Source organism: Felis catus, chromosome D3 (assembly GCF_018350175.1).
Source record: "Felis catus isolate Fca126 chromosome D3, F.catus_Fca126_mat1.0, whole genome shotgun sequence".
Classification (NCBI taxonomy): Eukaryota; Metazoa; Chordata; class Mammalia; order Carnivora; family Felidae; genus Felis; species Felis catus.
The window spans coordinates 86767690-86778668 of NC_058379.1; the positions used below are offsets into that span (position 1 = coordinate 86767690).

Sequence of the window (10979 nt, forward strand, 5' to 3'; positions counted from 1 at the left end):
GCTCAGCTCTGCTCTTTCCCACCGGACTCTCTTTCTTACACATTCTTTTTTTGGGTGTCATTTCCTTATTCAAAGACTTCAATGTCTTTTTGCGTCATGGTGTATCACATCTGAACCGCCCGTGGGATTTCTACTGAATTTTAACTTCGGTCTAGCCGTCCAGCCCTCTCAGGTCCCTCTTACCCACCGGTTCTCCAGACCCTTGTCACATTCCTTCACCTCCATTCTTCCTTTGCTCATTATGTTCCTGAGCCCATCCCACCTCCCAAAATGCCCTTTCCTTCTCTGTGACCCATCCAAATGGGACCGTTGCTTCAGGGTACATGTCACATTGACTCTCCAGTCAGAGTTGTCTGGCCCCCCAAACATTACTGGTCTCCCTCCTACTCAGTTCCCCTGCCAGTCGCCGCCACGGCGGGTCAGGCATCTGCGGCTCCCACTTGCCGAGGACTTTGTCTATGCAGGCATGGCTCTCTGCATCTGCGATTTCCGTGTATGGTGTCCCCAAGTTCTTGCCCCAGCCTTACCAGGTTACGTTACTGTTTCCATCCCCATTTCATAGATGAGGAAGCTGAGACAACGTGTTAAGTCTCATACGCACGGTCCCATAGGTTGGAGACTGGATGATAAGCAGTCTGAGTTGTTTTCTGATTTTTCTGTGAGATGCGTGTTATGACTCTAGATGGAGACACCGATGTTCGGTGTCCTAGGCCACAGAGCTGGTGGGGAAACGGATTTGAAACTGTGTAGTTGTATCAGCTTCCTTGGGCTGCAGTAAGCAATTATTACAACCCGGCTGGCTTACAACAGACTTATTGGGGCACCTGGGTGGGTCTGTCAGTCCAACTTTGGCTCAGGTCATGATCTAGTGATTTGTGAGTTCAAGCCCCACGTCAGGCTCACTGTTGTCAGTGCAGAGCCTGCTTCAGATCCTCTGTCCCCCTTTCTCTGACCCTTTCCTGCTTGGGCTCTCTCAAAAAACACCACACATACACACACACACACACACACACACACAGCAGATTTATCTCACAGTGTTGGAGACGATGAGTCTGAAATCAAGGTGTTCACAGGCATGGCTGTTTCTGGAGAGCAAAGGGGAGTCTATTCTCTTCTCTGTCCTCCAGCTTCTGGCTGCGCCTGGTGCTCCCTGGCTTGTAGCTGTGTCACTCCCCTATCTGCCTCCGTGCACACACGGCCTTCTCTTTTCTGTGTCTGTCTGCGTCAACTTTCCCTTTCTTTTCTCTCATAAGGACGCCAGTCATGGGACGTAGGGCCCACACTAAATCCGGGAAGACCTCCTCTCAGGATGTTTAATGAATGACACCTGCAAAGAAACAATTTCCGAGTAAGGTTACATTTACAGGTACCCCGGGTTAGGCGGCGAACATATCTTTTTGGAGGACACTGTTGAACCCACTAAGGGTCCACATTCTTTTCACGCCCTGCTGCCTCATGCCAACCACTTTGTGTCGTGCAACTCAGCATTCGATGACAGACCCACCAGACTCCTAGCTCAGTGTTTCAAAAGGCTGCTGGATCCAGCTGTTGGTACTAACAGACCGTGCTTTTCACATACCTACAGCCCCTCGGTGCCTCTTACAGGGCAGGGCATACAGGAGACTGCTCACGAGGCAATGGCAGGTGTCGGTATGCTGAGGCCTCCTTGGATGGGAGACCCTGGCTTAGGATTGAAGGGCACAGCTTGTGGAAAATTCGCTGACAGCTGTGTATACAGCTGCCCTTGGGTGGAAGCGAAGGGGATGGTCTTCTCACACACAAAAACCAACTGGAAGCACGGGGTAAGGAACGGATGATCATCAAGCTCCTTCTGTGTGCTCGGTTCTGCCACTCATACTGCTGTATTATTATTTAGCTCATGCTTTGCTAAAATTCAGAGCAATGGGGCAGGGTGGGGAGAAAATCTAGAATAGCTAAATTGTAGTTGATTTGGGGATAGTGGGTTCGGCTAACAAGGTCGAGGAAGAGCAAAGAAAAGCACTTTTGTGATTCATTTTGAAAACGATTCGTGAAAAATAATCGAACCTCCAGGTATCACAGATTTTATCAATCAAATAAATGCTTTTATGAAAAAGATGACAACCCGGCACTGTGCGAGGAGCTCCGTTTTTGTATTGTCACTCAGGGGAAAGCTTTGAAAGCCGAATAATGGAACGGCTTATAGCTTTTCATCTTCAAGTTTCAGCGATACTTTCTTCAGCGACTTCACTTCTGGGAAGTTAAAAACAGTGGAATTAATTCTGTGCACAACAAAGCCTGACTCAGAATTTCAGAACTCGATTTGCATTTTAAACCTTCAGGAGTGAGGGTTTTTGTTTGTTTGCTTTTGTGTTTTACTTAGCCCTTGAGAATGTCATGGCACAAGACAGGGCTTTGAGCCGAACTAGCATGTGGTGTAATTGGAGGCTGGCTGGGCGGGGGGGGGTCCACCTGGAAGGCTCCCTCCGGGGAAACTCAGCCTTTGACCTACTTTTTTTTTTTTTTTTAAGTGGATTGTTCCCTAAAGACAAAGAGTAAATATATCTCAAATATGACTCAATCTCCGATCAGAAAATAGGGTAAGGGAAAGTAAGTCTTCTGTCTGTCTTTTGATACCTGTTTTCATGTGTGATGCTCTGTTTCTAGATATATGTTCTGGATATATTCCTATTTAAAAATCCCTCCTCTCCTTTTGTGCACGGTCTGTGTTTCTCTCCATATTCCGTGAGGGTGGAAATTGGAAGATTGTTTCCCTGTTATCCACGTGGCCAAGAAAGGGCTCTTGTTGGTTTATCCACAGCACCCCCTTGTGGCGTTTCTATGCATTTCATTTCATAATTCTCAATAGTTTAAAATTTTCCAGGGCAAGCAGGCTAAATTCGATTTATATATATTTTTTCAAGTTAATATAATTACTTCTGTCTGTTGCTGCATCTGTTAGTTCAGCTTAAAAGGAATTCTTAGGGCATGGAGAACCATTATTAAATTTATGGATGAAGCCTCTGGCTTGGAATGACTGAGCCCAAGGTTCACATAAGATTTGAAGACGTTTTAGCAGCAGCGAAACTAAATCAGTGCCAAAAATCTATGCCTAATCATTGCAAATGATTTGTTTTAAACTCTTGAATATTTTAATTCTAATTCATATTTCTCAAGACTAAAGTATTTTTAATTGGTTATTGTTATTTCATGGTATAGTATTCCCTTTTTCTTTATTTGAATTCAGGATATATATTCTCAAGAATTTTTCATTAAGTGCTAAAATGTATATCTTGTGTAACACCTTCTAAGCTTATGCTCAGCTTAAATTTGTGTGAAATTATTTGGAAATTAAGTTGTTTGAATGAAAATTTTGTATGTGAGAGGTATAGCAGACTCGGGGCCAATTAGAGCCACCACAGGCTTACGTTTCGAAAAGAAGAGAAAAGAAAAGAAAAGAAGAAAAGAAAAGAAAAGAAAAGAAAAGAAAAGAAAAGAAAAGAAAAGAAAAGAAAAGAAACAAAAAAAACCCAAACCCCTCCATCTTTCCAATCAGAGAATTAACACTCAGAATTAATGCATTTCAGATGAGCAGAATATCTGGGTTTGAGTTTTGCTCTGACTCTCGGTATTTTGGTATGCTAATGAAACTCATGTCAAAAATGCCTGACAGCTTCTTCCTGCGCTCACTGTAGTTCTCTGTCGCTATATTCATTTTTCAATCTATTCTTCAAGTGTTATTTTGTTTGAACAATTTAGATTAGGAGGTCATTCAGAGCCCATCTAAAATACAGGCTTGCTCAGATTGTATTACAGATTATGTTTGAGGGTACTAACTAAATATTTAGTTGTAGAAATAATCAGATCTAGGACAATTAGTGTAGAGACTCAAGCCTCATTTGTGTGTGTGTGAGAGAGAGAGAGAGAGAGAGTGTGTGTGTGTTAATAAGCATGTTTATGCATATTTAAAAGTCATATTGGCTTTACATGTGTTTTGCATGTATACTCTGGGGAGAAATAGAATTCCTTCTAGAAGCAGTTGGTGTCAGGTTCCTGTACTTACACGTCTGTATTCAGCTTCTGAGGGACACTTCACCTTGGATTATCTAACTAGTTATTCTAAGCAGTGCTTTGTTTGCATTTGCCCATGAAATTTGTTTTGGCATAATTAACTGTAACTCCTACAGTACCTGTATTTCCAATAGAACATTTAATATGCTATCTGTGAGCTGCTGACTTGAACTACAAGATTATGCCCCCTGATTTGTCATCAGTGCTGACTATCTTTTATGAAGAAAAAATGTTTAAAAGGAGATTTCTAGAACTTATAAAAACTTTTGGGTCTCCTGGTGAAGGTTTCCTTTGCTTGCTGGCTTGCTTATGTATTTACTTGTTTCTTTAAACTGTGGTAAAACTCTTATAATACAAAACTTACCTCCTAAGCCATTTTTAAGTATAAAGTTCAGTGGTGTTAACTATCTTCACATTTTTATCCAACAGATGACCAGGACTTTTTCATCTTGCAGAACTGAAACTCTATGCCCATTGGACAGCTCCCCTTTTCCCTTTGCTCCACGGGGGCCTGGTTCTTTATGAACCTCAAATACTGTAGGGCCAGAGATGAAGGGGTAGGGGAGCAGCTGCTGGGAGGAAGGGGTTCAGGGAGGAAGCTGCCGGGAGGAAGGGGTTCACAGCAGTTCTGGGGCTGCTAAAAAAAAACAATGACTTGATTTACATTATCATCCGTCGATTGAACCAACTCTTCTCTATGCAAAGCAAATTAATCTCATTTCACTGATTAATACATCAACTATTTTTATGAACTCTCTCTCCTTTTCTTTTTTTTCCCCTCCAGGCCAGTTTTATTGACTTTTAAAAATCCAATTTCATATATGGGGGAAGGATCCACAGTATGACTTGTGCTAGACAGCTTTGATTTTTTTCTTAAACTTAAATGCTATATTTAAAAGGTCTTCTAAGAAGTGTTAAAAAAAATATGAAATCCTGGAATCTGATGAAATGAAGCTAGATATTTTTAATTCCATGGACAAGAATGGCAGAGAACATGTCTCTGTTTACCCATGTCAAATTGTGAAGGGGGGAGGCTACTGTTTTGTGAGTATGATCACTCTGGAGGTCAGAGTCGTGACCACAAGTGTAATATGCCATCCTTTCTCTCCAGAGTCCTACCTTGTCTTGATCTGGGGACTTTGTGTAGGCAGCAGAGGGACGGATTGAAAATGATGAAACTCTGCAATTCCATACGCATCCTAACAGCCCTTTCTCCATATTGATTTTTTTCAAGTTTGTTTATTCATTTTGAAAGAGAGAAAGAGAGAGAGGGTACGTGTAGGCAGAGACGGAGGGAGAGAGAAGAGAGAGAGAGATCCATGCTGTCAGTGCAGAGCCTGATGCGGGGATCAAACCCATGAACCGTGAGATCATGAGGTGAACTGAAATCAAGAGTCGGATGCTTAACCGACTAAGCCACCCAGGTGCCCCTCCATATCGTTCTTTTCAAGTAGGCTCTGGCAACAACATGTCTGGATTTTAACTCCCTCTCTGTTGTATTAGTTACATTGCCGTGTGACAACCCTCAAACTTGGCAGCTAAAAACAATATTCATTTATTATCTCACTACTTCTGGGGGTCAGGAATCCAGGCCGTTTAGTTGGATCCTTAGGCTCAGGTTGTGTCTTAGATGCCTGCAATTGAAGAGTCAGCGTGGGCTGTGGTCTTATCTGAAGGCTCAGCTGGGGAGAATCCACTTCTGCAGTCAGCAGGCCTCAGGTCCTTGATGGTTATTGGCCAGAGACATCAGTTCCTTGCCACACAGAGCTTCCCAGTGGGCAGCTCACAACGCACTAGCTGGCTTTCTCCATCCTAGTAGAAAAAGATAGTGAGAAAGGACAAGAGAGGGCTAGTAGGGTGGAAGCTGGAGTCTTTCTTTGAATATTAAAAAAATTTTTAAAGCTTATTTATTCATTCTGAGAGAGATACAGAGCACATGAACAGGGGAGGGGCAGAGAGAGAGGGAAACAGAATCCCAAGCAGGTTTTGCACACTCAGCACAGAGCCCAACGTGGGGCTTGAACTCACAAACTGTGAGATCGTGACCTGAGCCAAAGTCAAGAGCTGGATGTTTAAATGACTGAGCCACCCGGGCGCCCCTGGACTTTTTGCCTTTTTAATCTATACTCCTTCTTGCTGCTGTCAGCCAGTTTCATGGCTTTAAATATCCTGTTTGTGGAAATGACTACCAGCCATCATCCAGCTCTGTCTCCTGATTTCCAGCTGTGCACTGGTGTCTCTGTGTAGGTGACCTCTGCTTGTCTAACATATATCTAAATCTTGTGTTCAAACAGAACTCCTGATCTTCCTTCTAGAAGTTCTCAGTTCATTACAAGTCCAGACTCTTTTTTTTTCTTCATAGCTCTTGGCACCTTCTCGTATAATACACATTTTACTTTTTTGATTGATCTATATTTTTTGATTGTCTGTGTCTGCCTTCTAGAATATAAGCCCATGAGGGCAGACTTTTTTTTTCTTCTTGCTTTGAGCAATATGGAATCTTATCAAGGTACTTGAATATGGGTGAACATAGAGTGGCACCCAATAAACATTTGTTAAGTGATGGAAATAAATGAATTGAAAGGATGAGCGATACAACATTAGGGAAATCCTATGGAGAAAGAAACGCAGTCTCGTTCTAGCTTTTGGTGCATAATTGGCACAGCAACTCCACATCTTGTCCATCACCCCACTCCCAAACGGCAACTCAAAACATGCTAATAGGCCAGTGCAGACATGACATTAGGTAGGGGAGGAAGGGAGTGTAGACTGCATCTGGAGAGGAGCATCTCTGAGATCTGGGTGGCAGGAAGAGTGAGGGGAGGGAAGGCAAGTCACACTGGTAACTTCCATGAACAGCGGGGGCGGGGGGGGTTTGGGATTGGAGCAAGAGGTGATAAGAAAGTGAGAAACAGATTGGTTTTTATTGATCTGAGAACTAGAATTATTGAATAAATGCACAGAACGACATGAAAAACAGGCTGCTTGGTATTGCTAATTTAAAAAGAAGAGTAAATTACTTCATTCAAAAAAAATGCTTTAAATGTCGAAAAAAATTCCAGCAAATTGAATAGAGCTTTTTTTCTTATTATTGTGAAAGGTCACAGCAGTTCTAATTCCAATGTCCAATTACCAGCCACCATCAGCAAGCAAAGTAGAATCAACTCAATTTCAATCTAAGGCATTTGCCTCACCTCTAACTAGCTTTGGTATGACCCACTGCAATTTTCTCATCAAAAAGCTAATTTTAGGAGCAAAATGTCAAGAAAAGATGAGAAAGAAGAGCCTGGTTTCATGGGGGCTGGGAGGTTTTTGAATTTGGGCCGCACTTGTAAGCTACCTGTCAAATCAGTCACCCGCGGAAGCCTCTCTGATGTGGTCGCCGTGCTCCGAGGGAACATAAAACAAGACAGAAGGACAAGCATGTCTGTCCCTTTCTCTAATCTCAAAGGCACGATGACATTCTGTTCTAGCTGGTCCCTAACTTTTGACTTGACCTGATCACACACCTTTTTTTTTTTTTTTTTTTTTAATTTTCATTTGTCTGGGTGGACTTGACCTTGTGAACATGGTTTGTGGGCTCCCGGAATGGCTACAACTGTCTCATAAGAAATACTCTTGGTAAGTGAAACCTATACAAGGAGGGAAAAAATAGATTATCATTCTCTAGGCTGGTATTCTGGCCTTGCACTCCAAAAGAAGAAACATTTGTTTAAATCTCTGAGTGATAATAATGAAGCCATCGACAAATTCTGTGAGGGGTCCCTACACAGGCCTGCAGGGCAGGGCGATCTCCCACAGGCACTTTGCATAAGCATTCTGGTGTCCCAGAACACACTCTGTGGGTAAAACTTCAATCCCTCCTGCTGCCGTTCTGGGAAAGCTTATCTTGTTGAATCAACAAAAAAAATTACAGGGGCGCCTGGGTGGCGCAGCCGGTTAAGCGTCCGACTTCAGCCAGGTCACGATCTCGCGGTCCGTGAGTTCGAGCCCCGCGTCAGGCTCTGGGCTGATGGCTCAGAGCCTGGAGCCTGTTTCCGATTCTGTGTCTCCCTCTCTCTCTGCCCCTCCCCCGTTCATGCTCTGTCTCTCTCTGTCCCAAAAATAAAAATAAAAAACGTTGAAAAAAAAAATTACAGAATAGTTATCCAATTACCTTCCGTGTTCTTGAAAAGTCAGACTCCATCTAGAAGCCATAGGTCTTGCTCTGTTGGTCTTTGTTGATAGCTTCAGGCTTTTTTTTTTTTTTTTTTTTTTTTTAATGTTCACTTATTTATTTAGAGATAGAAAGCAGAGAAGGGGCAGAGAGAGAGGGATAGAGAGAAATCCCAGGCAGGCTCTGTGCTGTGCTACCAGCACAGAGCCGACGTAGGGCCCGAACCCATGAAATGTGAGATCGCGACCTGAGCGGAAACCAAGAGTCAGATGCTTACCTGACTGAGGCATCCAAGCGACCCTGTCTTCAGGCCTTTACCTGTGTTTGCTCTCTTGTTTGATCCTATGTTTAAGGGCTGTGTGCAAAGATATAAGCTGGTATCACAGTTATCTTTTTTGCCATATAATTGCAAGAAATTTTATTTACTATTAGTCTGTGGCGGTACCAAAGAATGGCAATTAAAAAAATCTAGAAGTTTGATTCCCCCCCGCCCTGCCCAGTGTACAATCAAAACAGTAACACATCCAGAGCTAAGGAAAAGGAGACTCCCCTGTCCTAAGTAAGGGCCCTGCAACCAGGCCATTTGGGCGAGAACACCTGACCTTGGCCACTGTGGGCCCAGCACCCTCTGAAGAACAAGCTCCCAGGCCCTTTAGGACACGAGGGAAGGGAGCAGCACCCTGGAAGGGATGTGGGCTGTGATTCACCTCGGGCTACTTGGTTCCCGCCTGCCTGCACACCTCCACAGCTCAGGGTGGGGGTCTCAGGGGCCTGGGCTAAGCCTGTACCTCCCCAAACCCAGGTATCTACTTCATGCCTCAGTTTCACTCCTAGCAGTGATTAGCCAGGTTGGACCACCAGGCCCCGTTAGTGACCCGGGCTGACCCAAAGCGAGCAGTGCCCACCTCAGACTATACTTTAGCCGTCGTGGAGGCCGCAGGCCCTCAGAACCTGCTGGGGTCACTGTGGCTGGCTCTAGCCCAAAGAAGCAGAACAAACCAAAACCAAACCCAAACCCTTTCTAGGTCTCGAAATCAACCCACGACCGTGGGCATTGATGTTAGCACCCCAAACATGCTTTGTCTCCTGAAGGTAATCGCCCACCATGAGAACAGCCTCGGTACCCCTCATCATGGGGGGCAATAACAGACTGGTCCACCTACGAAGACCCATAGCGTGGCCTTGAACCCACGTGGCCTGACTGGGCGGTGGCGGTGGTGGTGGTGGAGCGTGGTCGGGTCTGCTCAGTCGAGGGCCTAACCCTGCAGCAGTGCCTGTCTCCGGTCACGTCCTCCACACCCTCCTGGAGGCCCCGTCCCATCCCATCCCCGGAGGCCCATTCCCCTCTGGCCGGGGGCGCAGTCAGTTACCCGGCAGCCAGGCGGGAGAGGAGGCCCCGGGCTCGGGCCTGTGCAGGCTGCTCCGCGCCTGGCAGTAACCGGCAGTAGCGAGCGCGACCCCGTCGGGGCCTGCGAGGGCACAGGCCTCAAGCTCTGCAGGTGCAGCGCGGGGCGGGGCTCTGGGCTCAGGGTTGAGGCGCGAGGTGCCCCCCCTCCCCCCCCCCCCAGTCTCCCCGCCTCCCTCCCCCCCTGCAGGCGCCAGGGGCAGCCCCGCGCCTGCTCCGTCCTCGGGAGGCGCGCAGGAAGCGCAGCGCCGCCGCGGCGTGGGGCTGGGCCGTGGCCGGAGCCCGGCACCCGGCACCCGGCACCCGGCGCCCCGCACCCGCAGCCCCCACCCGGAGCCGGCCGTGCGTAGGGGCCGCCGCCGCCGCCGTTCCCCTCCCGGCACGCGGTGCCGCAGGTGCTGCAGGACCCCCGCGAAGTCCCGGTCAGGCTGTCGCCTGGGCCGCCGGGCGCGAGGCCTCAGGCTCGGCGCGGATGAGCGCGGGAGCCCACGCTCGGCTCGGGTCCACACCCTTGGGCTCCGCTCGTTGCCACTCTGCGAGCACGCACGGTGAGACGAGGCCCCGGCGGCCGTGTCCCTGCGCTGTCACGGCGTCCGCACGGTGGCTTCCCTGAGCGACAGTGGCGGGGGCCCGGCGTGGTCACACTGGCGCCGGCACCACCTCCCAGGTCAGCGGGGAGGAGCCTCGCCGCGCAGGTCCACGCGAGGTCTGGTGGTGTTTTGTTTTCGTTTTTGTTTTTTAAATGGGCCGTCAGCACAGAGCCCGAAGCGGGGCTCCAACGCACAAAGCAGGAGATCGGGCCCCGAGATCACATGGCGTTAACCGAAGCCACCCAGCTGCCCCACCACGCCTGGTTTTACAAGCATTTGAGACATTCTTAAATTCGTGTGACTGGTTTGGCCAAGTCTTCCCTTTGTGACGGTCATCTCCAGCGCAGGACGTGGCCGGTGGAACTCCTACTGATCCCCCTTCCTGGAAAGTCCATGTTCCTGTCTAAGGTAGGACAGCATACGTGCTGGTGGGCAGGTGGGCGGGGGGTGGGAAGGAGAAAGCCAAGGGCATCGTCCTTTGCTGAGTTGCTCCGGAGTGCAGGCATTCCCTGGGCACAGCTCCTGACTCTTCCCGTTCAGCTGAGTCAACATACAAATTTAAATGTGTGGGTTTTTTTTTTGTTTGTTTTTGTTTTTTTTTTAACCTTTGAAAGAGAGAGAGAGAGAGACAGACAGACAAACAGACAGGGCATGAGCAGGGGAGGAGTAGAGAGAGAGGGAGACATAGAATCTGAAGCAGGTTCCAGGCTCTGAGCTGTCAGCACAGAGCCTGTCTCGGGGCTTGAACTCAGGAACCAGGAGATCATGACCTGAGCCG

General features: G+C 47.3%; 1 long non-coding RNA gene across 1 annotated transcript; it reads right to left on the minus strand.

The window, feature by feature from the left end:
• Positions 1-353: 353 nt before the first annotated feature.
• On the minus strand, positions 354-9709 carry LOC123381109. Its single transcript, XR_006587630.1, has 3 exons — positions 8484-9709; positions 4415-5862; positions 354-2232 (listed from the first exon to the last, which is right to left on the minus strand). It is a non-coding gene; the product is annotated as an uncharacterized LOC123381109 (long non-coding RNA).
• Between the last annotated feature and the right edge of the window lie 1270 nt (positions 9710-10979).